This window comes from Phascolarctos cinereus, unplaced genomic scaffold, assembly GCF_003287225.1.
Source record: "Phascolarctos cinereus isolate Bilbo 61053 unplaced genomic scaffold, phaCin_HiC Scaffold_1;HRSCAF=81, whole genome shotgun sequence".
NCBI classification, from domain to species: domain Eukaryota; kingdom Metazoa; phylum Chordata; class Mammalia; order Diprotodontia; family Phascolarctidae; genus Phascolarctos; species Phascolarctos cinereus.
This window is the reverse complement of record NW_027555514.1, coordinates 108,067,490-108,094,907: the sequence shown is the minus strand read 5'-3', so window position 1 is coordinate 108,094,907 and position 27,418 is coordinate 108,067,490. Positions and strand designations below refer to the sequence as shown.

General features: G+C 39.4%; 2 long non-coding RNA genes across 3 annotated transcripts in view; one reads left to right on the top strand and one right to left on the bottom strand.

Annotated features, from left to right (window-relative positions):
* Nucleotides 1–2,432: 2,432 nt before the first annotated feature.
* Nucleotides 2,433–13,529, bottom strand: LOC110216349 (uncharacterized). Of its 2 annotated transcripts, none has more exons than XR_002326729.2 (3): nucleotides 13,179–13,529; nucleotides 10,563–10,775; nucleotides 2,433–3,951 (listed from the first exon to the last, which is right to left on the bottom strand). It is a non-coding gene; the product is annotated as an uncharacterized LOC110216349 (long non-coding RNA). The 2 variants fall into 2 exon arrangements; XR_002326728.2 differs by having other exon boundaries at nucleotides 13,215–13,529.
* The window catches only part of LOC110216350 (uncharacterized), a 95,782-nt gene continuing 81,183 nt past the window's right edge, over nucleotides 12,820–27,418 (top strand). Inside the window, exon 1 of the long non-coding RNA XR_002326730.2 lies at nucleotides 12,820–12,930. This is a non-coding gene — a long non-coding RNA (uncharacterized LOC110216350). The remainder of the gene's footprint in view (nucleotides 12,931–27,418) is intronic.

The following is a 27,418-nucleotide window of genomic DNA, read 5'->3' as shown; positions in this document are numbered from 1 at the left end:
ATTCCCTCCGAAGGGCAACACCTTAAGGGTGACAAAAACAAGCTATGAGGAATGGAGATTTCCGCAGGTAAATGCAAGGTAGTGATTTCTACCACAACACACCTTTTAACTGAATTATTTTTCGCAAGCTTCAGTGCCATTTAAGACCTGGATTGAGATGCAATGTAGAACTCATTGAAGTCTGAGGCTTCTGGGTGTGAGGAGCTCCATTTTAAAGCTTTAAAACTCTCTTAAGTAACCAGAAAGGGGAGCTGTTTATTTCCATCGACACCTCAAACACCTGCTTAACTGATAGTTGATTATGTGTTTTTAACGCTTGTGATTGAAAATCCAACACCTGGCTGATTAGGCGGCTGTTTGATCATGTTTGGAAAAGCAGTTCCATCTTGTGTGGTATTAAGTGGATTGGGTGCCTCTAGGTTTTGGGGCCTAGTCTCTGTTGTGGCAGGATGTTCCTGCTTTAAAAATACCTTCTCCTTGGTATTCTTATTCCATTTTTAATTAAATCTTCTGTGTCGGAAACTTCCACGCTCTGAGATTTTAGCTTATGGGGAGTAGATCTTGATGACCAAGCATTAGCACTGGCATACCAGTCAAAGCTGCTTGATTGAGAGGCTGGCCTTCTCTCCTTCTTTGACACTGTTCTAGGCTGCTTTAGTGTGTGGACTGCCCATTACGGTGCTGGCTCACTGCACCAGTTATAGGGCTCAGCTTCTCCACCCCAGCATGGAGGACTGGGATAGGTATCATTTCTTGAGTTTCCCTAGTGTGCAGATGGGACCCCAGTTTCTCACCAGTTAGGAACTAGTGAAGCTACATGGTTCAAAGCCAAAGTACAGCCTCTTCACGGAATCATCTTTCTACCCTTTTCTTCCTCACCAGCAAACTTTTTAGCACAGTGCCTGGCATTTTTGTTGTTTGGTCATTTCAGTTGCATCTGACTCTTTGTGACCCCATTTTGGAGTTTTCTTGGCAAAGATATTGGAGTGGTTTGCCATTTCCTTCTCCAGCTCATTTTACAGATGAGGAAACTGAGGCCAACAGCTGACTTGCCCAGTGTCACACAGCTAGGAAATATCTGAGGCCAGGTTTTAACCCAAGATGAGTCTTCCTGATTCTAAACCTAGTGCTCTATCCACTGCATCTTCTAGCTGCCCACCTGGAACATAGTAGGTGCTATATAAATATTTATATGCTAATTCTCTTTCCCTTCCCCACTGTGGACTGGTAACTATGATGCCTGAGGTAATACTAATAATAGCTTACATTTATATAGTGCCCTTTCCATATCTTATCTCAATTGATCCTCACCACAACAATATGAAGTAGATACTACTATCATCTTTATTTTATTGATGAAGAAACTGAGGCAGATGAAGGCTAAATGACTTGCCCACTTGATAAAGATTTGAAATCAGGATTTGAATTCAGGTCTTCCTGACTACAGGACCTGTACTCTCTGTACTGTGCCAACTAGCTGGTCCTATACTAACAACCATCCTGACTATACCCTTCCCTTGTTGCGTCTGTCTTCCATGTTCCTACCCCAGGACACCTCATTTTGGGCCTTACATTTTCCCTTGTGTTCATTAAAATGTTATGAAATAGAGGCCTATTGTTTGTTTGTCTGTTTTTTTAGCATTAATTGGCCTCTTTCATGAAGCCTGTCAAAATTCCAAGATAAGTGTGAAAGACTGAGACAAATATTTATTGTTTTCTTTAATAATAAATACAAGATAAAAACTATGTTCTTTTGATAGAAGGTGATCTTTTCAATTATCTTCCCATTGTGGAGATCTTCCTTTAAAAGGAGAATACTCATAATTGGCATTCTATTTTATTTTATTTTTGAGGCAATTGGAATTAAGTGATTTGCCCAGGGTCACACAGCTAGTAAGTGTCTGAGACCACATTTGAACTCCTGACTCCAGGACCAGTGCTCTATCCAGTGCACTACCCAGCTGCCCCAATAACTAGCATTTTAAAAGCACTTTTGTACATTGTCTCATTTGATCCTTAAAATCCTGTGAGATGGGTGGTACAAGTTTTATGATTTCTTTTCCTTTTTTTTTTAACAATTGAAGAAACGGAAACACGGAGGATTTAAATAACTTAATGAAAGATAAGCAGTAGAACTAGGATTTGAGCCTAGATGTTTTGGCTCTAAAGCTGGATAGCATAGCTGCCTCACATGTTAGCTTTCCTTTAGATCTTTAAGTGGAACAAGTAGTCTCTTGGGTTGATGCTTTGGTATAAAACCAGAAGCTCAACTTAATAACTATTCTTAGAGTACTATGGTGAACTTAGGTTCAGTTTTATATTTTATGTAACCTCACATGCACATTTTCTCATTTATAGAAAATCTTTATAAGAATGGTCTATGTACACATTAAGGGCATCCTCGATGAGAACATATCAAAGAAACAACACAAGAAATGGCTTTAATTATGCGCTCCCCTCCCCCCAAAAGAAAAGGCTTTAAAAACATTTAATATTTTTTCTTACTCTGACCTTGACAATACCAACAACATGAACATTTCCAGAAATAAAGAATAGTGAAAAAAGATTATTATATATGAAACCATAAGCCTCATTCTTTATAGCTTGTTTTAATATATATGTATATATAATCAATTCAGTATGTTAGTTCCAAAGCTATCTTGCTTGTCTTCATTTCCCTAAGTCTCCTTCTGATTTTTTGAGTACTTTCTATTAACAATCTTTTTTCTTCTTTTTGGCACCACAATCCAAAGGGATTCTCCCCTTTCCTTACTCCTATATTCTCCCCCCACCCTAAACGCAGCCCAACTCTCTCTTGGAACAAATTAACATGATCAAAAAAAAAATCCACACATTGGCCAGGTCCAAAAATGTATGTCTTTTTCTCTATCTCTAGTCCATCATCTTTCTGCCAAGAAGTGGGAAGTGTGCTTCTTCACAGTCCTCTGGAAGAATGGTTTAGTTGTTACATTGGTCAGAGTTCTTAAATCTTTGAAAGTTATCTTTCTTTACAATGTTGTTGTATAAATTGTTCTGGTTCTGCTCATTTCACTGTATCAATTCATTCTAGTCTTCCCAGGCTTTTCCAAAATTGTTCCTTTTGTCATTTCATAAGGTGAAATAATATCTTATTACATGACTACTCTCCAATTGATGGAAACCTTTTTAGTTTCCAGTCCTTTTAACAACGAATCAGTTTTTATATAAATGGTTCTTTTTCCTCTTTCTTTGATCTCTTTAGGGTTTGGGCTAATTGTAGAATTGTCAGAAATACATAGCTTAGTGACTTGTAGGGCACAGTTCCAAATAGCTTTCCAGAAAGGCTGAATCAATTCACACATTCCCTCGAAAATGGTTGTTTTCCTTTTTTTTTGGGGGGGGGGAGGAAATCATCCTTGACAATATGATGGACAAGAAGTGGAATCTCAGAGTTTTAAAACCGTGTATTTCTCTTAACAATGATTTGGGGACATTTTTCATATGATTGTTGATAGTTTATTTTTCTTCTTTTGGGAGCTGCCATACAGGAAGGATTTTGCAAATGATTTTCCATAACAGTCATCATAGTCAAACAACTGACTGAGAGATGTGGAGGTTTTAAGATGTGTTTTGTCTATTGTTTGCTGATTACAAAAACAAAAGCACATTTAATTTGATAGAATAAAAATCTCTCCTTGAATAACATGTCTCTCATTTAAACTCAAATTGGAAAACTATGACATGAGACCAGAGGGAAAACTTTGTTCGAAGATCTACTAAGCATCAATGCCAATTGAGGCATAAAAACAGGTGTGCAAGTAGAGGAGGGATTCTCTGTAGATACTGAGGTATTTCAGATGCTCACATTCAGATGTGAGATTTTCAGGATGACATTGTGCTGATTGCATTAAGCCCTGGAATACCGGATCAATGAAATCAACAATAATTCAAGAGATTGCCCAGCCATCCACACTGAAAAACAAAATATGACATGAGGAACTGGTTCAAATTCTCCAATATGTAAATGATCAAAGGATATTATTAGGCGCTTCTCAAAGAAAGAAATCCAAAATGTCAACAACAATATAAAAAAATGCTCCAAATTCTTAATAAAGAAATGCAAGTTAAAGCATCTCTGAGGTTCCATATTCATCAACTTCATTAGATTAGCAAAATTAGAACTGATCTCTTTCAGGATGGAGATTGTTTTTTGCCACTTTTCATATCTCCGGTACTTAGCATGGTGCCTGACACATGGCAGGTAATTGATTGGTTGGTTGGTTGGTGGGTAGTATATGTTTATTGACTGACAGTTGATTTTAAAAAGGGAAATGACAATTGTTGGTAGGACTGAAAATAGGCACAATAATATATTATTACTGGAGTTGTGAATTGGTCTTTACATTCTAGGAAGCATCTTGGAACGATGTCCAAAAAGTCACCAAACTCTGCTCATACCTTAAAGAAATAAAAGAAAGAAGAAAAATATCCATATATACAAAAATATTTATAGTTGCTCTCTTTGCTATAGTAAAGTAGTGGGTTCCCATCAGTTGAGGAAAGGCTAAGCAAATTATGGCATAGGAATGTCATGAAGATTATTGCTTCATAAGAAATGATAAAAGGAGCTGTTTTAGAGAAACCTGGGAAGACTTGTATGAATAGATGGATAGACAGAAAGGTGATAGATGGAAAATGTATTTTTAAGTAACTTACAATGCGCTAGGTACTGTGCTAAGAGCCAGAGATATAAATGCAAACAAGCAATACAATTCCTGCTCTCAAGGATCTTACCTTCTAATAGGTAATGCCAACACAAGAGCATCTAGAAGGAGAGGATACACTCTTGGTAGCATGGTGTAGAGCAGACATATAAATAATATGGAGACCTGAGTCTTGGCAATATAAGGTGAAAGCTCACCTATCAGAGCTTGGTGATCCAGGGACTGGGGTTTAGTGGTTTGCCATAAAGTGAGTGTCAAGGGCAGACCATCCATTACAACAGGAGTTTCTCACCTTTTTTATGTGTTATGAATCCCTCTGGCAGTCCAGTAAAGCCTATGGCCACCTCAGATTAATGCTTTTAAATGCATATGATAAAATACATGAAACCAGAAAGCTAATCATATTGAAACGAAATTATCAAAATACTAAACAAAAACAAGGTAATAAACCCCAGATTAAGAAAATCCACAGTATGTCAATCTGGAAAATAATCTCATTCTTTTACAAAAATATCGCCTCAAGCAGTATTTTCAATACATATATGTTATTCAATATTTATACATTAAATTATATTTTATTTTTACTTTGTTTAATTTTAATTTAAATTTATGCATTAAATTTGTATGATTTAAATTTAATATTTAATTTAGTAGGGAGAAAATACTATTAGCATTTACATTTTCTCCAGGAGTGCCTACTAACATTGTGTAGAATATTGAGTTTTTGAGTAGAAGTGGAGAAGAAAAGGATACTCAGGAGTCCAAGACCTATGGTCAATGATCAGTGATTAGAAGTGTTTTTAAAACAGTTCGGTGCAGAATTTAGGGGCCATTTAAGTGAATGAGACTTCATTTCTCATTTTTAATTTGCCTTTAATAACTTAGATTCTGTACTGTTTTCTTCTGTGGTCCCTACTATATTATCAATGAAGAATCATTTCCTATGGCTAAAGCCAGCTCCCTTGCTGAGTCAGCTCATTAGTCTTAATAGTCTTTCAAATGATTTACAGCTGCTATCATTTCTTCCTGGGGAGGCTGGCTGCCTGTCCCAGGCCTTCAGAGTTATAGAGAATGCTGTCAATGGCAGAGGGTGTCTGTTAGGGAGAGATGTGAGACCTTGCTACCAGTATTCAGAGTTGACAATTGAGGAATGAGCACATTTATTTTGAAAAGAGGCCATATCAAAATAGTGCTATGAAGAGCTGGTAATTCTCAATGTAGGAGCAGCCATAACATGGTAGCAGTGTATAGTGGAGAGGCAGTGTGTTATAAGTGGAAAGAGTACTGGTCTCGGAATCAGGAAGACCTAAGTTCAAATCCTGCCTACCACATTTATTAGCTATGTAATTCAGGCCAGTCACTTAACTTCTCTGTACAGATAGGTTTCCTTATCTATAAAATGAAGATGTTGGATTTGATGACTTTTGGCTCTAAATATAAGACTCAATGTAGTGTTTCCTACATTTTTTTTTTGTTCAATCTATGACAGACTTGTCATCCCACAAGGGCAAGCTATGTTGAGGAAGGTATGATTCTTTATCCAGCTATTCTCTAGTTGGGCATATGTCCATTCATACCTCACTTCCATCTCCTTCCCCAACCACATTTTGCATAGTTGACTTATTGAAGTCCCTTCTAGAGTAAATGTTCTTTGATTTTGTGTAAATAATACAATATTTTTTAAAAAAGAAGGGAAGGGATAAAAATCTGTAATTAGATAGGGAGATAAGGGAAAGAAAAGAGGGGCAGGGGAGCCAAAAATAAATCACATTTTGCTGAAATATATTAATAGATAAATACAGTAATATAAATACTAAACATATATGTACCAAATGGTAAGGTATCTAAATACATAAATGAAAAGTCATATGTTATAGGGAAAAATAGACAATAAAATTATAAAAGTGGGGTACCTAAATTTACCCCTTTCAGTCTTTGATAAATCTAACAAAAATAAAGAAGTAAAAAATTAAGGACTTGAATATAGTTTTAGAAAAGTTATAGAGGTTATTGGATAGTAATAGGAGTATACATATTTTTCAATTGTGTTTGGTACTTTGCCAAAAATTGACCATGTGTCAGGGTATAAAAACTACACAAATGCAGAAAAGCACAAATGCTAAACATTTCTTATAAGGACACAGTACAATAAAATTGTATTAAATAAAGGACTAAGGAAGAAAAATTAAAAATTCATTAGTGAGTAAATAACTTGATCCTCAGGAATGCATGAGTCAAAGAACAAATTATAGAACCAATTGATGACTTCATTAAGAGATAATGACAACAATGAGACAATGTACCAAAAATTTTTGGATGCAGCCAAAAGTAGTTCTTAAGGGAAAATTGATGTCTCTAAACATTTTCACCAAAAAAAGAAAAAGCGTGTCACTAAAAAAGAAAAAGCCCAGAAGACAGCAAAAAAAAAAAAACACCTCTGCAATTAGACACCAAAATAGATGTCCTAAAAATCAAAGAAAAGATTAACAAAATAGAAAGTGAAAAAACCTCATTGAATTAATAAAACTATTTCTAAAAAATAGATAAGCTATTAGCTAACTTGACTAAAAAAAAGAAATAAGAAAATCAAATTACTAGTATCAAAAATGAAAAAGATGAATTCATAATGAATAAAGAAGAAACAAAATAAATTACCAGAAATTATTATGCCTGATTATATGTCAATAAAATAGACAATCTAAATGAGATAGATGAATATTTACAAAAATATAAAATGCCCATATTAACAGAATAAGAAATGGAGAATTTAACCCAATCTTAGAAAAAGAAATTAAGCATACCATAAATGAATTCCCAAAGAAAAAAGTTCAGACCAGATGGATTTACAAGTGAATTCTATCAAACATTCAAAAAACAATTAATTCCAATGTTATATAAATTGCTTGGTAAAAAAAAAAAAGAGAAAAGGAGTCCTACTAAATTTATTTTAGTAGGTGGAATTGAACTAGAGAAAGAAAACTATAGGCCAATATCCTTAATGAATATCAATGGAAAAAATTTAGATAAAATATTTGCAAGGAGATTATAGTTTTATATTAAAATATTATATACTATGACCAGGTCAAATTTATGCCAGGAATACAAGACTAATTCAATAACATGAAAACTATAATAACAAAAACAACATGAATCATATAGTTATATCAATAGTTGAAAAAAATCTTTTTACAAGATAGAACACACATTTCTTTTAAATACACTAGAAAACAGGAATAATGGGTCTTTTGTTAATATAAATAGTAGCTATCTAAACAAGAAACAACATTATCTGTAATGGGTGTATGCTAGAAATATTTCCAATAAGATTAGGGATATATCAAAGATATCCATGGATATCGAAAGATATCCATCACCACCCTTCCTATTCAATATAGTGCTAGAAAGACCAGCTATAATAAGAAGAAAGAGAAATGAAGGGAGAATAAGAATAGGCAAGGAGGAAACAAAGTTATCACTTTTTGTAGATGATTTGATTTACTTAGAAAAACTTAGAGAGTCAACTAAAAAACTAATTGAAACAACAACTTTATCAAAATTAGAGGATATAAAATAAACCTACATCCTTTTTCAGGATTTCCGTACATTAGCAACAAAGTCCCGCAGGAAGAGATAAATAAAGAAATTCCATTTACAGTAACTACAGAAAGTATAAAATATTTGGGAGACTACTTGCCAAGACACACACAGGAGCTGTATGAATATTTCTATAAAATGCTCATTTCCCAAATTAAGATAGATTTAAATACTTTGAGAAACATTAATTGCTCAAGGATAGGATGAGCCAATATAATTAAAATAGCAATATAATCTAAACGAATTTTACTTATTCAGTGCTATGCCAATTAAACTACTAAAAGATTACCTCACAGAGTTGGGAAAAATAATAAAATTAATTTGGAGCAAACAAGACTCTCTATCTCTAGGCTACAGACATTTTCTCTGGCTGTCCAGGATGCCTGGAACACTCTCTCTCCTCAGCTCTGCCTGCTGCCTTCCTTTAATCCCAACTAAAATCTATCTTTTACTGGAAGCCTTCCTCAATCTCTCTTAATTCTAGTGTCTCCCCTCTGTTAATTATTTTCCATTTATCTTATATATGTAATTTACTTTGAATATATTTGTTCACATATTGTCTCCCCCATTAGACTGTAAGCTACTTGAGGGCAAAGACTGTCTTTTGCTTGTTTTTGTATCTCTAGTGCTTAGCATGGTGCTTGGTACATGGTAGGAGCTCAATAAGTATTTATTGATTGATAAAGTTAAAAAGTTTTTGCGTGAGCAAAAACAATATAGCTGAAATTAGAAGAGTAGCAGGAATGGGAAAAAAAATCTTTGTAGCAAATTTCTTTGGTGAAGGTCTCATTTCTAAGCTAGAAAGGGAACTGAGTCAAATTTATCAGAATAAGAGCTATTAACCAATTGGTAAATGGTCAAAGGGAATAGGCAGTTTTTAGAGGAAGAAATCCAAGGTATCAATAGCTACATGAAAAAAATGACCTAAATCACTAATGATTTCCAGAAATTCAAATTAAAAGAACTCTTTGGTTCTGCCTTATACCTTTTGGAGTTGGCAAAGCTGACAAAGGAAAATGAGTCAGTGACTAGCCCTAGAACTTGAGAGTCTGTTGGCTTTGGGCCTAGGGTTCTTTCGGTCAAATTGCCCTGCTGTGTTCTGTGGCCAGAAGTATTAAAGCATCTTCCCAGTTTAGGAGCTGGCCACCTTGCACAAGTGGCATTCCAAGTCTTCATGTACTAACTCCAACTTAAGTTTTCATGTGCCTGTAATATAGTTTAACATTTAAAAGGTATCTCTCTATATATAGAGTATGAGAAAAAGTCACTAGATAGCTGTGCCTTTTTTATTAAGACATTAAAAGAACATTTTAAATTATGTTCACAGACTCAACTTACTGTTATATTTTCCAGCTGAATAATGCATTTTGTCTCATCCAATTTTAAAGAAGGGAAAGAGATCTGAATCTGGAGCCAGAGGACCTGGGTTAGAATCTCAACTTAGCTGGTCACTACTTGTGTCACCTTAGACAATGAGCTGGGGTTTTTTTTTGTCTTTTGGCTAGGCAATGGGGTTAAGTGACTTGCCCAGGGTCACACAGCTAGTATGTGTTATGTGTCTGAGGCCGGATTTGAACTCAGGTCCTCCTGAATCTAGGGCCGATGCTCTATCCACTGCGCCATCTAGCTGCCCCAGCTGTTTTTTTTTTTAAAGGTTTTATTTGATGGCTACTATGTTCTGTGATGTGAGCATGGGGATGCCCCTCCCCAAAGGACTCTAGCTCTAGGGTAATACAGATTCCATTCATCCTGAGAATGGGCCTGACCCTTAAGATAGTGAGGTCAGGAAGCTCTAGCTTTCCTTGGTTTATAGTCTATACTAACTTCTGAGAAATATCTGAAACCAAACTTAGGTATGGCTCAATTCTAGGGTCCTCCTAAAAAAAAAGGGGGTATTTAGGGGCAGATTGGTGGTGCAGTGGATAGAGCACTGGCCCTGGAGTCAGGAGAACCTGGGTTCGAATCCAGTCTCAGACCAGACACTTGACACTTACTAGCTGTGTGACCCTGGGCAAGTCACTTAACCTCAATTGCCTCACGCCCCCCCCCCAACAGGTATTCAGTGCATAATATGGATATTGGGTATAGGACAATAATTAACTTCCTCCACTTCTGAAAATATTTAAAACACAAAAGACTCAAAGGAAACTTTAACAAACACAGAAACATAAAACAAACCGCTGCAAACATTATACTTTCCCCAAAAGGTAAAGACAAGTTTATGGGACTGCTGAAATAGAGATTTCGCTTTCATCTCAAACCCACCGTGTCTGATCAGCTCACAAGGTCTTCAGCCCCAGTTTTCTTAGTCCTTTTCTTGGTGAAAAGCATTCTCTTGTCAGTCGTGCTAGTGTACAAATGAAGCATTGTCTGCTGGGCGGATGGTACTGGACTCAGGAAATCTGGACATCTCAGATTCATGAGGTTACCATCAAGATTGGAGACATCCATTTCTCAGGCTCACTGGCAGTTATTGGCCTTTGCTCAGGGAAGAAGCAAAAAGCAGAAGGAAATAGAGGACACGGTCTTATGTAGGCAAGCTCCACGTTCTCATTACCATCACTGCTGTGGGGGAAGGGGAGTGAAAACCCCTCCTCCCTTCATGCTAGAAGAATCCTTGCTTATATTTGTAGCCTTGATGCTTAGCACAGTTCCTGCCACCCACTAAATGCTTAATAAATACTTATTGCCTACATGCCTGCTTGTCTGAAGGAGCAAGTAAGTTGTTTCTTCTCAACTCCTCTTGTCACAAATCAAGTAAATGGAACTTCCTGACTTTGACCAATCACCTCTGATGCAACTCCTGTCACTAATGGCCAGTCAGGAGCTGCTGCATCATCTCAGTAAGGATCATGTCCTTCATCAAGGGACCAGAGCACATGCCTAACTCCATGGTAGATGCTTTAGTCCACCAAAGCAAAAGTTTACCCATGTACAATCCTATAATTTATTTTAAACATAGCAGCTAGGTGGTGTGGTGGGTAGACTAGCAGGCTTGGAGTCAGGAAGACTCATCTTCCTGAGTTCAATCTAGCCACAGATACTAGCTGTGTGACTCTGGGCAAGTCATTTAACCTTGTTTGCTTCAGTTTCCTCATCTGTACAAGAAAACTCTAACAATACAAAATGTATCTAAGCACCAAATGGGCAGTAAAGCTAATAAGTGTTATAAGAGTCTAGAAAAAGTCAGTGAGCAGTATGGGGTGAGGATGGGGGGGGTGGAATGGGATCTAACTCATGGAAGAAAGATCTTAGATCTAGGGCTGGAGGGATCTCAGAGGTCATCTAGTTTAACATCCTCATTTTAGAAATAACTTCGTTATGATGTATGCTATAACACTGGTCAAGACCTAATCTATGCCAAATTACTTTCCTGTTTTCCCAGCAACTTTGGTCAAATAGAGAGCTCTTGCCTAGGTAATCTATGTTTTGGGGTTTATTGAAGACTGGCCAATACCTTCGTTTTACAGAGGAGAAGACAGGTCTAGAAAAGTTAAGTGATGTACACCAGCTCACACAGATGGTAAATGCCAGAACTGGTATTTGAATTCAGATGCTGTGAGTCCAAGTTCAATGATTTTTCTCTCACAAGCCAATCTGACCTAATACCAGCAAATCTTAGCTAGGTAGGCCTAATGAGAGAAGAGACAGCCTGTAACAGCTTCTGTAGAGAGTGAGCTAGCTAATAGATCAGGGATGAGTAGAATGTTGATTTTACTGGTGTGAGGGTATAGTTGAGATTAGATAACATAAATTCCTAGTGAACCCACAGGTGAGTAGGACGGAAGGAGCAGGACGGGAGCAGTAACTCGAGGTTGGGGTTAGGAATAGGCACAAACAGATGGGATGCTAACACACGGCCAGAAAGTTCTCTAAAGGGAACTGGTCTGTCCTTCCATGGATGTGTGCTTACACACACGTTCCTAAAACCTTACGAACATAGGATCTTTCTGAACCTGATGACTGTGCATCTCAGCAGATTGTGCTCACTGGAATAATGTTGTCCTTGAAAAAAGGGATTAATACATATTGTCAAATATGCAGGATTAAAATACACATGGATTACTTTGGGGAAAATTTGAGTTCAAAGGCACCTATGCTAATCTACCAGAGAACGTCTCTGTATGGAGAACTTTAATAAATCCTAATTAATCCTTATACAGCACAGTCACACTCAGGAGTTATGATCACAGCAAGGAAATCGATGGGATTTAGGCCTTCTTAGATTATTTCTAATGTTTAAGGAATATTGAAATTCTTGGTAAGGCAAAGAGAGGGGGCAGAATGGGGAAAGAGAAGGGACTTTTCATCTCTAGGCTCCAGGACCCTGAAGCCCTAGAAAGGCTAAAAAGTCAAAGAAAAGGACCTAAAGAGAGATGCATTAAAGTCTTTCCTTCTCTTCCCACCCCTTCTGAAGAGCTGAGCAGAGAAAGGCCCACTAAAAGTTTTTGAACAGGGGCATTTCAAATGGATATGATGAAGATGTGGTCTAAGATGTATCAAATGTTCTATTTGTAGGAGCAAAGTAACCAACAAACATCTATCACTGTGCCATCACCTCAGGGGCAAGAAGAATGGAAGGAGACTCTAATCTTCTGGTCGGAGTGGTGAAGAAATGATTACCTTCTTTGGGGTAGGAGGCACCAGTTTAAATTTCTATAGGGCAGAATTATGTCTCCTTTCCTTATTGTATGTGTGCCCAAAGCCTCCCGAGTCTATTTGGGATTAGATTGAAAGTATGTGACCAATACGTCCCCCTCCCTTTTCAGGCTTGTTTCTACTAACTCCAATGTGCTTAATATATGGGTCTGTGGTCATTCAGATGGAGTGCTGTCCCCTCAAGGCATATTAGAAAAATCCAACACTAAGTTTACTAGTTACCTTTTCTGATTCTCAAATTTGGGCAAGAAATTTTACCTTCCTGGTCTTCAGTTTTCTCAGCCTTGAAATGATGGAGTTTCACCAGGTGACATCTGAGGTCCCTTTCAGATCTAGACTGTGATCTTATGATATGATGATCTCTCCCACTGATCCAAAGTATCCACTTGGGATTTTACCTATGCACTTGTTAGATTTGTCCCAAGAAGCAGTTAATATGCATTTAGATGTCAACCAGTTCACCTCATGATCATATCAAATAATAGGGCAGCTCAGTGGCATAGGTGATAGAATGTTGGACTTAGAAGCAGGAAAACCTGAATTCGAATCCTCCCTCTGACACTTGTCACTAGCTATGTGACTGTGGGCAAGTCACTTAATCTGTCTCAGCTCAGCTTCCTCATTTGTGAAAGGGGATAATAATAGCACTTACCTCACAAAAGTAGCTAGGTGATCCAGCGCATAGAGTGTTGGTGCTGGAGTCAGGAAGACCTGAGTTCACATCCAGTCTTAGACACTTACTGGCTGTGTGACCCTGAGCAAGTCACTTAACCCTGTTTGCCTCAGTTTCTTCCTCTGTAAAATGATCTGGAAAAGGAAAAGAAAAACCATTCATTCTGGTATCTCTGCCAAGAAAATCCTAAAAGGAGTCAGGCACAACTGACATGACTGAATAACAGCAGCAATACCTGATAAGGCCATTATAACGATCAAATAAAATTAAATAATGTATAAATTACTTTGTAGACCATAAAGTATTCTATCAGCTATTCTTAGCTATTCTATTAGCTATTATTAGTATTACCCAGCCATCTGCCAACAAGAATTTACTTTGTCTTGTTTCTTGGGTATATTTCTTTTTTTTTCCCTTTGTTGGCTAGGCAGTGGGGTTAAGTGACTTGTTCAGGGTCACACAGCTAGTAAATGTTATGTGTCTGAGGCCGGATTTGAACTCAGGTCCTCCTGAATCCAGGGCTGGTGCTCTATCCACTGCGCCACCTAGATATCCCCGAATATATTTCTAAATGGAACATACACAAGCCCCTAGACCCTTTATACTGAGAATGTTGGCTGCAGCTATAAAGTTATGAACTTGGCATGACTCTTCATAATCACACCTTGAGATATTCAATGTCATGGAGAATGCATGGCCAAAGGAATGGACTTGAGGGTTTCTTGATGCCTTGTGAGTATTCTAAAATAGTGAGGCTCTGGCTGGGCTGTCAAAAGGTAAAGGCCAGGGAATGATTATGAGCCTGATGCTACTATCCTTGCAGAGAGCAGAGCGTTTTAGAACTGGAAGGGACTTCAATGATCATCTACTCTGAGGAATGGGAGGTTGAGAACAATTTGTTCCAAAGGCCATGAAGGCAGCTGAAGAAGGAGCTGTGAAGCACTTAGAGTTTGGTCAGGCATTGAAGAAGTCAAGGTCATCCTCTGCATCCTGGTCCATCACCAGTCACCTTGACTTTTGTCTTGCCACTGGGCTTCAATAACTCTGGAAGAGAGAGTGAGGCTGTGTGCACCTCTGGCCTTCCTTAAATTCAATTCACGCACAAGTCAAGACATCACCCTGTGATATCATTGGTTCTCTTTGAAAACAAAGGACGCACAATGATTCCAGCTCTCATCGACAGGTGAAGAAATGGAGGCCTAGTCTGGATCCCTGGCTTCTGTGACCTGACTCTCCACTGTCTTTCCTCCTACTTGTTGACCTCTCTTCATTCTCCTTTGCTGGATCATCATCCATCGACCTACAGAGCATGGATGTCATCCCTCCTCCCCCTTTGATGAAGGCTCTGAGCCTCCTTTTCCCTCACACTTTCTTAGCAAAGTTATAAGGGAGAACACTGGATTTGGGTCAGAGGCCCTGGGTTTGAATCTTGGCTTTGACACTTACCAGCTTATCATCTAAGCTTCAGTTCAACATCTTTGAGTCCATGAGTCTTTCTTGGTGACCTCATTTGCTCCCCCATGAGTTCAATTTTCATTTCTACACAGTGGATGACCAAATCTGTATGTCTGGTCCTAATCTCTCTCTGGACCTCAAGCCCCATGTCTCCAACTGGCTATCTCTCAAACTCAGCATCACTACAATGGAATTTACCATGCCACTTCCCGTCTCCCAGTCCTCAGTGGAATATACCACCATCTTTCAAGTTACCAAAGTTCATAACCTTGGAACTATTCTTGACTCGTCCATTTCCCCTATTTCCTACATCTAACAAATGACCAAGTCTCACTGATTCTGCCTCCATTATATTTCCGTTATGTGGCACCTTCTTCCCACTTATTTAAGCCTCGTTATTTTAAAAGCTCCTTCTTCTGTCTCTTCTTCCAGTCTCACCTTTCTCCATACCACTGTCCAAATAATAATCTTTCAAAATAATCTCCCTATGACACAGTTAAGCGTTGCAGTGGATAGAACCCAGGGCCTGAAGTGAGAAAGATTTGAGTTCAGATCTGTCCTGAGACCCCTACTAGCTGTGTGATCCTGGGCAAGTCACTTTATCTCTATCTGCCTCAGTTTCCTCAACTATAAAAAGGGGATCATAATAGGACTACCTCACAGGGTTGTTGTGAGGATTAAATGAGATAATATTTATAAAATTCTTAGTAGAGTGCCTGGCAAACAGAACAGTTTGCTGACGTGAACAGAATGTAGTTGATATTGTTGTTCAGTTGTTTTCAGTCATGTTTGTCTCTTTGTGACCCTCTTTGAGGTTTTCTTGGCAAAGATACTGGAGTAGATAGAGCCCTGGGCTTAGAATCTGGAGGATTTATCTTCATGATTTCAAATCCAGCTCCAGATATTTACTGTCCATGTGACCTTGGGCAAGTCACTTCACCCTGTTTGCCTCAGTTCCTCATCTGTAAAATGAGCTGGAGAAGGAAATGGTAAACCCCTTCAGTATCTTTGCCAAGAAAACCCCAAATTGGGGTCATGAAGAGTTGGACGCGATTGAAAAATGATTAAACTTAACAGTGCCTGGCACATGGTTAATGCTTAATAAATGTTTATTTCCTTCCTTCCGTCCATCCTCAGACTGGTCTGATCATGCCATTCCTCTGCTCAATAGTACATGTTCTTTTTTTTTTTTAAACTAGGCAATGGGGTTAAGTGACTTGTCCAGGGTCACACAGCTAGTAAGTATTATGTGTCTGAGGCTGGATTTGAACTCAGGTCCTCCTGACTCCAGGACAGGTGGCTTTATCCACTATGCTACCTAGCTGCCCCAATAATGTATGTTCTTTGACCCATCAAGACCACTACTAGAAATCAAAGAAGAAAAAGTCCTATGCATATGAAAATATTTAGAGCAGCTCTTTTTGTGGTGGCAAAGAACTGGAAATTAAGTTTCGGGGAGTATTTATTAATTGGGGAATAGCTGAACAAATTATAGTATATGAATGTAGTAGAATGTCATTGTGCTATAACAAATGAAGAAAGTTTCAGAGACACCTAGAAATACTCGTACGAACTAGTCCCTATCACTTCTTAGATAAAATACAAATCTCTCTGCTGGGCATTTAAAGCCCTCTACAATCTGGCTCCAACCTACCTTTGCAGACATTCACGTTACTTCCCTTTATGCATTGCACATTCTGGTCAGACTGACCTATTTTCTTGTTTCCTTAACTTACCGTGGAATCTCCCATCTCCATGCCTTTGCATAGCGTGCCTGGAATGATATCCGTCATAATCTTTGTTTATCTGAATCCTCGGTTTCTAAGCCCAGATTACTTGCCACCCACTACATGAATTTTTCCTGATCCTTCCGTTGCTGGTGCTGTTTTCCTCCTTAGATGAACTTCTATAATATACCTTGTCATATTTCCCTGGCTGAATGTTAGCCTCAAGAATGCAGGGACTTTTGTGCTTTTGTCTTTGTATTTCTAGTGCAGTAGCACCTAGTAACTCACCTAGCAGAGTAGTGTTGGTGAATTATATGGAAGGAGCCAGCATCCCCTAGTGGATAGAATGCTGGACTTGGGGCCAGGAAGACCTGGTTCAATTCTTGACTCTGATAGTTGCTGCATGATCCGGAGGGAGTCTCTTAACCTCGCAGAATATTGTTTTCCTCATCTGTAAAATGAGATGATTGGACTAGATGGCTTCTGGGATCCCTTCCACCTCTAAATCTACGATCATTTGACTTGTCTGAGGTCACATAGCTAGTTAGCGACAGAACAAACTCTGTTAAGTGAGCCATTTAATTTAATTTAGCAAGCACAGATTGGCTAGGTACCAGGCTAGGCTTGAGGGTGAAAAGATAAGAGAAGTTTACATAGTGGTGGTGGGGGAGGGGGAGAAGGACCCCTCACAGTACCATATAATACATGAGTGTGAGTAATGGATCCAAAGGAGACAAAATATTCTGAAAATTTTTGAGAAGGGGAAAAAAAAAAACACTTTGATCTATAAGGAGCCTCCTTGGAGGAAGTAGGGTCTGAGATGAGCTTTGAAGGAAGATTTTCCTAGCGATAAATTTTGGGATCTTTCTAAGCCTGAGTATTTGTAATCTGGTAGCATTTAGTTCTCCCTGCAATTTTTTGGGACCTTGCAGAATCAGGAGGAAAGCTGCCAACTAAGAGGTCAGAATCCTGTCCCACAAAAAAATGAGAGGCCCTGGGGTAGAATTCTAAACATCCTCAGACCTGGTGGACAGAAGAAAGACGCCTTTTGTTTGAGAGGAAAGGGAGCGCCACGCTATGCCAGCATGCTGAACATGACAGCTCCGGGTCCAGTGAGGAATCAGTTACTTCAGAAAAACAAAGATCCCGGACTGCCACTGATACTCAGCCAGTACCTCTGCAGAAGGTAATATGAGGTTCCTCATGAAGGGAGACATCTCAGGTAGCAGCTATTCCAGTGAGAGGGAAGCGGCAAACAAAACTAACCCTGAAAACTGTCGGTGTCAAACCAAGAGAGTGATAAGGAAGTGTGCAAGCTGTCTCAGTTCAGGGAAGGATGACTTCAGCTGTCTGGAGACGACTGGAGTCATCCTACTTCTTCCTCGACAGTTCACCTCCATACTATCTTTGGCATTAGTCATCCCCCCAAAACCTTCTGTGGCTCCCTATTGACTAAAGGTTGAAACATAAATTAACCTGACATTTAAGGCCCTCCACAATCTCGATGCAATCTACCTTTCTAGTTTTATTTCACACTACTACTCCCCTTCACACAAATTGTGGTTGAGCTAAGCTATGCAGTTTACTTCTCTCTCTCTCTCTCTCTCTCTCTCTCTCTCTCTCTCTCTCTCTCTCTCTCTCTCTCTCTCTTTTTCTTTCTTTCTCTCTTCCTCCCTCCCTCCCTCCCTTCTTTCTCTCTTTTCTCTCTTCTTTCTTTTTCTTCCTCCTTCCTTCCTCTCTCTTTGTTCCCTCCTTCTTTCCTCCCTCCCTCCCTTCCTCCTTCCCTTCCTCCCTTCTCTCCTTTCTTCCCTCCCTCCCTCTCTTCTTTCCTTCCTTTTTTCCTTTTCTTTTTTCTCTCTCTCCCTCCCTTTCTGTCTCCCTCCCTCCCTTCCTTCCTTAGTGAGAAAACACCCTTCACCAAAGTAGCAGCAATGCTGCTACTTAATGGTCTTAAGAGAGTTACCTAGAGCTCTGAGAGGTTAAATGACTTATCTAGAGTCTCACAGCCAGCATGTGAGGACTTGAACCCAGGTCTTTCTGACTCCAAGGCTGAGTCTACCCATGATTCTGTGTGGTCTCTCCTCTCAGCACATAGTCAATCATAAATGTCCAATGAATTAAATGGGTTTCACAGCAGTAGGAAGGATAATTTTCCCAGAAAATGAAAACATAGACTATCAAGGAAAAGGCCCAGCTGAATAGAAGGAGAGAAGTGAGTTCTCCAGGGTCTCCTGAAGCACGTCAGCAGGTTGAAGCCATAGCAATCCCCTCCAGTCTCCTTGGGCACATTGCTACTACTTAATGTTCTGTCCTTCATATGGTAAGACAATGCTCATGAGTGTTTTGATCAGTGAAGCAGATAGGTCAAGATGACCCATCCTTTCCCCTTTATAACATGACACACACATGTGAGCTGTCTGGTTTTAGCGGAGGGTACAGCGATTCCAACTGGGCTCAGCTAATTGGTTGGGGGAGGTGGGGTGTTATGAGGATTGTATTCCCTTGACCATAGTCTCATTAACATCATACCGTGAACCTTCACTTCCTTTCCACTTGTGAATGCCCAGGAAGTTTCTATCCTATGAAAAACCAAACCAAACCAAATCCTCCCACCATGCTTCAGCTCACTAGGCCCAATTGTCTTTCTTCAAGGCTAAGAAGAGCCTTGGCTGCCCCATTCCTGAAAGAAAACTCACACTGCTCACTGACACCCACACACTTGGATGGCTGGTGTTAATTCTGGAATTACAGAAACGGGCTTGTCTTGGGAGAACAACAGTCCTTTTCTTTTTGTTTCCCTCAGAGAGGGAACAGAAGGCAGTGACTGAAACTGGTGAGCGCTGGCAGGCAGGCAGCATTCAGCAATCCTCTGAAAACAGAGGAGAGTGCTGCTGCTGCTGCTGCTGCTGCTGCCACCACCGCCCGGGAGTGGGATGTGTGCATTTGAAAAGAGCTGGGTTATTCCCTGAAGAGGCTCCCAGATTGGGCCTGACATGATTCGTCAGTGCAGAGAAATGCCAGGGAGAAAATTCCATCCTTTGGCTCATTGCTTTGAATCTGGCATTTAGGGATTGCAATTTCTAACTCTGGTTTAAGATTGTTTCTCCAGTTAACCAAACTTTTGGGCTTTATTAAGGCCATTCAGAAATCTCTATCATTCTTAGCCTGAGGCTAGGACACAGGGCCTGTATTGTTTCCTCTCTTCATTTCACCTTCACTGGTCTGTCTAGTCTCTGTCTATTTGCTTAGAAATGAGGCTGTCAGCTGGGTTAGGTGAAAGGGCGACGTGTTTCTATCACCGATGAATGGTGTGACCTTGAGTCAGTCACTTACCCCCTGCATCCTGTCTCTCTCTGCTCCAGTTCACCCTCATTTCAACACCCACTGGCCTGCTTGATTAACATTCAAATTGTCCACACAGCTGCAAAATTGGTATTCCTAAAGCATAGGTCTGATCATGTCACTCCAAGCTCAAGAATCAATCAGTCAACCGATATTTATTGAGTGCCTATACTATGTGCCAGACACTGTGCTAAGAGCTAGAAAGCTTCAGTAGCTCCCTCCTGCTTTTAGGATAAAATACAAAGTCCTCTGATTGACATTTTAGGGTCTTCACGATCTGTTAGTCTATCAATAAATATTAAGCACCTACTATGTGCCAGGCACTGTGCTAAGCCCTTGGGCTACAAATACTGAAAAAGACAGTCCCCGCCCTCAAGGAGCTTCATGGGAAAGAACCCCCAAAAGGAGGCTGACATGAAAAAGTGGGGTGGTATGGTGGAGAAATCAAAGGAGGGCAGCAGGTTGGAAAACGAAGAGATGCCTTGTCCTGGGCCCTCTCCTTAAATTAATGTTTTGGAGACATCTCTCTGACCTCCAATCAGGGACAGAGGGTCCTCCTTTCCTCTCTCTGTCTCCTCCTCCCTTCCTCTCCATTTCTCTCTCTGTCTCTCTGTGTCTGTCTCTCATCTTTCTATGTGTGTCTTTGTGTGCTCACGCATATGTGTGTGTGTGTGTGTGTGTGTGTGTGTGTGTACAAGAAAGGAGGATTTCAGTGATCTCAAGGCGACAGGCCTAGGGCTCATGGGAGAGAAGAAATTGGGGCACATACAGAAGAAAATAAAGAAGCATAAGGAATTGTATCTATACCATTTCTCTCTCTGTCTCTCTGTGTCTGTCTCTCATCTTTCTATGTGTGTCTTTGTGTGCTCACACATATGTGTGTGTGTGTGTGTGTGTGTGTACAAGAAAGGAGGATTTCAGTGATCTCAAGGCGACAGGCCTAGGGCTCATGGGAGAGAAGAAATTGGGGCACATACAGAAGAAAATAAAGAAGCATAAGGAATTGTATCTATAGTGATAGTGATAGTGTGTGTATATGTGTGTGTGTGTGTGTGTGTGTGTGTGTGTGTGTGTGTAACGTATCTCTATTTAGAAATCCTTCCATTTATCAGGAACTTATGCTTGCCTAGTGTATGATTTTAGCATGTCTATCTTGCATATGGGACCAGTGTCTGCTCCTCCCCATCTATATTGAATCAGGGATGTGTCCTCTGTTTCCCTACAGGAGTCAAAACTTCTTCTCAAACCTCTGCCCACACCAATATTAGTCATGCCCACCAAGGCTTTGACAGCTGCCCTATTTCCTTATTTATATTAGACACATGACATTCATGACATGGGGCAGACATATATTGAAAAATAAGCCAATCATAGGCCACACAGGGGAAGAAGAAGGGGCTCACACCTGTCTCTCCAATCTCTTCTTCCTCCCATAAAGCAGGGAGTAGAGGGGCTATTGGTGGGAAAAGGGACCAAACATTTGTTAATTAAGTACCTATTATGTGCTTGGCACTGTTATAAATATTGTCTCATTTGATTCTCACAGCCACCCTGGGAGATATCTGCTATTATCTCCATTTTACTGTTGAAGAAACAGAGGAGAAAGAGGTTAAATGATATGCTTATGGTCGCAGCTAGATTTGAACTTAAATCTTTCTGACTTGAGGCCCTGTACTCTGTCCACATTGACACTTAGCTGCCCCACAGCAGGCGGGGAGTATTTCATTAGGTTACACATTATGACTGAGCACCATAGCCCTGCTAGCACATCCTACCAGAGTCTCAGAGGAGGAGGCAGGGCAGCCAGTATCTAGAATTCAGAAAAGTTGTGACCCTGCCTGTGGTACTTGTATTGTGTAAGATGGACGAACTAACTCTTATCTTCTGGCTTAAAAGCCAGGTTCAAAGAGATCTCACCAAGCTGGGGAATTCTGGGATAGGGTCTGTTTGAGTCTAGTATCTCCATAGCAATGCTATCAGGTTAGGGAGCCCAGGAACCAAGGGTTTCATATGCCTATATGGAGGAGATGGGGAGAAAGAGGAGAGACAGAGAGGATAGAGAGTGAGAGAACAGAGAGGGAGAGAGACAGACAGGGAAAGACAGAGTCAGAGACAGAGACTAGAGACGGAGAGAGAAACAGACAAAGAGACAACAGAGACAGAGGAGGTGGAAGGGAGAGAGGGGGAAGGGGGAGAGGACAGAGAGAGATCAGCAGAAAGGCATGTATGTCCTTTGAAGATCATGGGTTACTTGAAGAGTGATTCAGAGTTGACAGCTACAAGTTGGAGCTCTGCTCTGTTCTCAGAAGGATTTGCATCCACTGGCCATACTTCTACCCCAGACCCTTTGGGATAATCTACACTTACTTTCTGTTCTTGCATCAGGAAATGAATTTGGGTGAGTGACAGGGAGAGTGGCCAAGGCTGACAGAGAGGGGAAAAAAATTAATGAGTGACTGTTTTCCCTCCTTGGGAGTGCCTGACAAGCTCTTTCTGCCCTGTTGTTGATGGGCCTGTTTATGTATAACTCATTAGAACCTCAGGCCCTTGCCAGCCTGTAGGAAAGATGTCTTTGATGTAGGGAGGGCTGTCTTCCAAGTGACAAAAGGGAAGGGCAAGCCCAGTCATTCCCTTGTGAGGGACAGTGAGTCCTAAGGAGACAGGTGAGTAGTTTAATTTGGCATTGAAAGTCAGCAAAAACATTTCATCAAGTTATGTTTTTTTCCCTGTGTGAGAATCTGCGGGATCCACTGAATTTATACTACTTAGTTACTAGACAGGCCTGGAGTGCAGTGTTTATCAAGATTTCTCCCCCCTCCAAACCCCGCCACCTCCTCTGGCACCTTTTCTCTCATACCAGGAACATGACTTCTGTGCATAATGCCCCCAACAAGTAGTCATCCAAAACCTACTTGGATAACTGTAGTGAGAGGGTACTCACTACCTCATGAAGCAGCCTATTCATTTTTTTTTTGACAGATAGAATTGTTAGGAATATTTTCCTTGTGTTGAACTGAAATCTACTTCCCTATAACTGCCCGTCACTGGTTGGAGTCCTAACCTCTGTTCAAGGAGAATAAGTCTGATCTTCTGGTCTTCTTCCATGTGACAGTTTTTCAACTATTTGAGGGTGATTATTATGTCTTCCTCCCCATTACCATTCTTCTGTTTACAGTCTAGATTTTGGTCCCTCCTTGGCTTGACTAGAAATCTCATTATCTATTCCTGCATCTATTCCACACTTTCATCTCCATTTCCTTATTCTCCCTACTTGAAAATTCTACCTTGATTACAATTACTTCCTCCATTCACTCTTTTATTAAAAAAAATTGGTAAAGTGAAACCCTATGATAACATAGCATCCCTTGGACAGCTTCTTCAAGAATCTGTATTCTGAGTATTCTGATACGTGGATTTGATTGCAGTATGACCTTGTTAAATGTGTGTATGGTCTTGTATGACCACGGGATTGTAACTCATGCATTGGAGATGTCTTTGAAATCAACATGGCTCCCACCACATACATGTAAAGATTGTCTTTTGATTTGTGGATACCAAAGACTCCTCTGCTCATTTATGACTTTACCTCTTTATGATGCCCACAACAGGTCTCCTATTGGCGTTCAGGCCTCAAAAATTCTTTTTAGTCCCTATCTCAATTTCTTCTTTAGTGGAGGGAGGAGGGGAGAAGCTATGCTGGTAAATGTTTAACAGTCAGCTCTTTGGGGGGGGGGGATGACACATTTTTAAGTTTAATCTGAATTATTAAAATTTTCTCCATCATTTTATTACATCTAGACAAGCAACAAAACAATAAATCAAGTCCTGATTTGTAGTGTTTGCTGATTTCAAGGTGTAAATGCTAACACTGATGAGCTGATGCCTCTGTTGCCTCAAAGATATTTCTTGGTCTCTTCTCCAGTTTCTTCTTTCATGAACCCTTGGACTTGGCTTGCCTATGCTCTTGTTGTCACTGGAATTCTGCTTTGTTATCTTGATCTTTTAGACTCCTCTTCAATAAGAGATGGAGATAGTTCTGGAGAATAGAGAACAAAACATACCTATCTCTGGGGACTTCAGATAATGTTGCATATGTTGTCATATATGGTCATTGTATCAATTTTTTTTGTTTGTAACCAGGATTCAATTTAGGATGGTGGAGTGGATATACAGAAATGGTTGTGATGTATTTTATTTTTATTTTTGCCAGGCAATTGGGGTTAAGTGACTTGCTTAGGGTCACACAGCTAGGAAGTGTCAAATATCTGGTCTGAGATCAGATTTGAACTCAGGTGCTCCTGACTCCAGGGTCTGTGCTCTTTCCACTTTGCCACCTAGCTGTCCTGCACTGCAACATATAACGGCCCCATTTATAGTGATATAAAAAAGCAAAAAGTAGCAGTAAGTCTTTTTTTTTTTTAAGGGGGGATGGTTTCTACTAGTCCCTCTTTTCTGATTCCTCTGAAATAAACTGAAAGGAAACCAAGCACCTTTTGCTTCAGCTTAGTATAAGGTCAACTCTGCTTGAGAGATGGGGAAAGAAGGCTACTCACAGGGGGAAAAGCTTAGCTCTTGTTCTGATTTTGTTTGTGGAGAAGTAGCTGAAGGAGAAAAAGGATTTGATGTTTTTAATGACCTCCTTTGTTTTCCCTCATTAAAGCCCTGGGAGGAAGGGGTTGGGGGAGGGGTAGTGTCCTTCTGCCTGGGACACAGTGAGAAGGGTAAAGTCTGGGAAAATGAGGTTCATGGTGTGTGTGTGTGTATGTGTGTACACACTATATTTATCTCTATAAAAAGATATCTTTTTATATAGTATATATCTATACATAGATAGCTATATCACTATAATAATACATATAGTATATCTCTCGAATACTATATAGTACACTGTACTATATAGTATATAGAGATATATAGTAGATATATCTTTTTATATAGTAGATATCTTTTTATATAGTATATATCTATATCTATAAAATAGATATAGATATCTATGTAAAATATATAATATATACTATATATAGTAAAGTATAGTATATATACTATATAGATATGTTATATGTATTTTATATAGATATCTATTTTTATATAGATATAAGTAGATATAGATAGACATCTATATGAAGTATATATACTCTATATAATCTATTCTTTCTTGTATATTGAAATATTTCTGTTTATTAAGTTCATGATAAAAATAAAATTAAGAAACAAACTAAGCACAAAAACCATTGGATTTAATTGAAAATTTTCTTAAAATTTGCAGAGAAAAGAGAGAAATGACCTTTTGGATGAGCTCTTGGAAAAACTATGAAGAAAGAAAAACAATGTATCTTAGATGTCCTCTTTTTTTTTTTTTGTATCATACTCTTGCCTCATGGTTCTTCTCTGCCTAAACCTCAAGTATGTATGCTAACTGAGCCACTTGATAGATTGATTGATTCATTCATTTGTTCATTCAGCAGTAATTAAGCCAGGACTATCCTCAGTGCCTTTTGCTATAGAAATCATCTTCTCTTCTCCTTTTTAATACTTGAATTCTATTATTGCATGAAGGAAGAGGGTACCATAAACTAATTCACACTAAGAGGTGAATGAATGATAGGATCTAAATGTGTTGTCAGAGAATTTTCAAAGAAGGACTTTAATCTCTGTTAATGAAATTCTTTATAGTAGGTATGCTGGGAGACTTTTTTTTTTGGGGGGGGGAAGAAGGATTGTGGGACCTTTCCAGTGCCTCTCAAACTCTAATGCAGAGGAAATTGGTTAAAAAGTGATTTTTGGGTAGAAGAGAGAAGAGGTACCTGGCAAGAAAAGGCTTAGTTAAAAACCAGGCACCAGAAATCTGGAATTTCCCCAATTTGCTAAGGCCATACCTCTCCGAAGGCTCTTGAAAACTAATGAGTACAAATCACTTCCATTTGACCTCTGTGGAATAAGTTCCCAGAAAGATAAGGAGGCTCCTTGCCAAGTTTAAAAGCGTTATGTAGGTAGTGTAATAAGATTGGAACCCTTTGAGTTTCAGATTTGTTTATGTTTGACCTCAGATCGTTTCTCTCTACCAAAGGAAATTGACCTAAAAGCTTTATGTATGGTTTACAAGACATTTGAGTCTTTTTGCCAGTTTTACTCAACATTTCCAAGATGAGTTTTAGGTGTGTAAGAGCTTTGTAGATTAAATTTCCTCTGAACTACCAAGAAATAAGTACTTTGGAGCCTGTCCAACCCTCCAAGCTTGAAGAACAGTCAGAGGCACTGGGTGGTCATTGGGTAATGGGAAGCAATATGTGGTATAGTGGAAGCAAGAGAATTGTGCTTCTAATTAGTCACAATTCCACATTAACTAGCTGTGTGACCTTGGACTGATCACTTAACCCCTCTAGCTCTCAGTTTCCTCACTTGAAAAATGGCTAGATTAAATCAGTCTATAGGGCTTCTTCCTTTTAGCCTTAAAGGAAATTTTAAGTTTAAAAATAATGCTTTACTTTTGAGCCATTCATCCCAGAAAGAAGCTGCTGCTAAAATTTCCATGATCTGGGTAAAAGAATACTGTATGAATATAAGCTATTAGAGTCTAAAGAGTTTTCACCATTCCAACTTGCCCTTTCTCTACTTATGTCAAGTCTGGTTAGTTTCCAAGTTGAGTGTCCAAACTGGTTATAAGAGCATGGCAAACTGGAGTAGTAGAAACTCATGCACGACTGTAATGACTTTTATTAATATAGCACTGGAAGAAGTCCTTTCATAGGCCCACATGTTTAGAGCTTTTGTTGTTTGGTTGTTTTCAGTTGTGTCTGATTCTTTGGTGTTTTCTTGACAGAGATCCTGGAGTTGGTTTGCCATTTCCTTCTCCAGCTCATTTTGTAGATGAGGAAACTGAGGCAAACAAGGTTAAGTGACTTGCCCAGGATCACACAGCTACTAAATGTGTGAGGCTGGATTTGAAGTCAGCTATTCCTGACTCCAAAGTCCAGCGCTCTGTCCACTGTGCCACCTAGCTGTCCTGTTCAGAGCTAGACAGAACTGTAAAGCATACCTAATCCAACCATATCATCTTAAAGATGCAGGAGCTGAGAACAGAGCTTCTCACCCAACCTCACCCAGTGTTTTTCCTACTACATCACACAACCTAGCCTAATTACAGGGGAAGTACCCAGCATTAAGGGAGGAAATTATGAATTATAAACTACATGCTAGAAAATGTGATGAATGTCACACATCATGCATCCATTCAAGGCAGGGCAATGTGCCTGTTTGTAATTAGT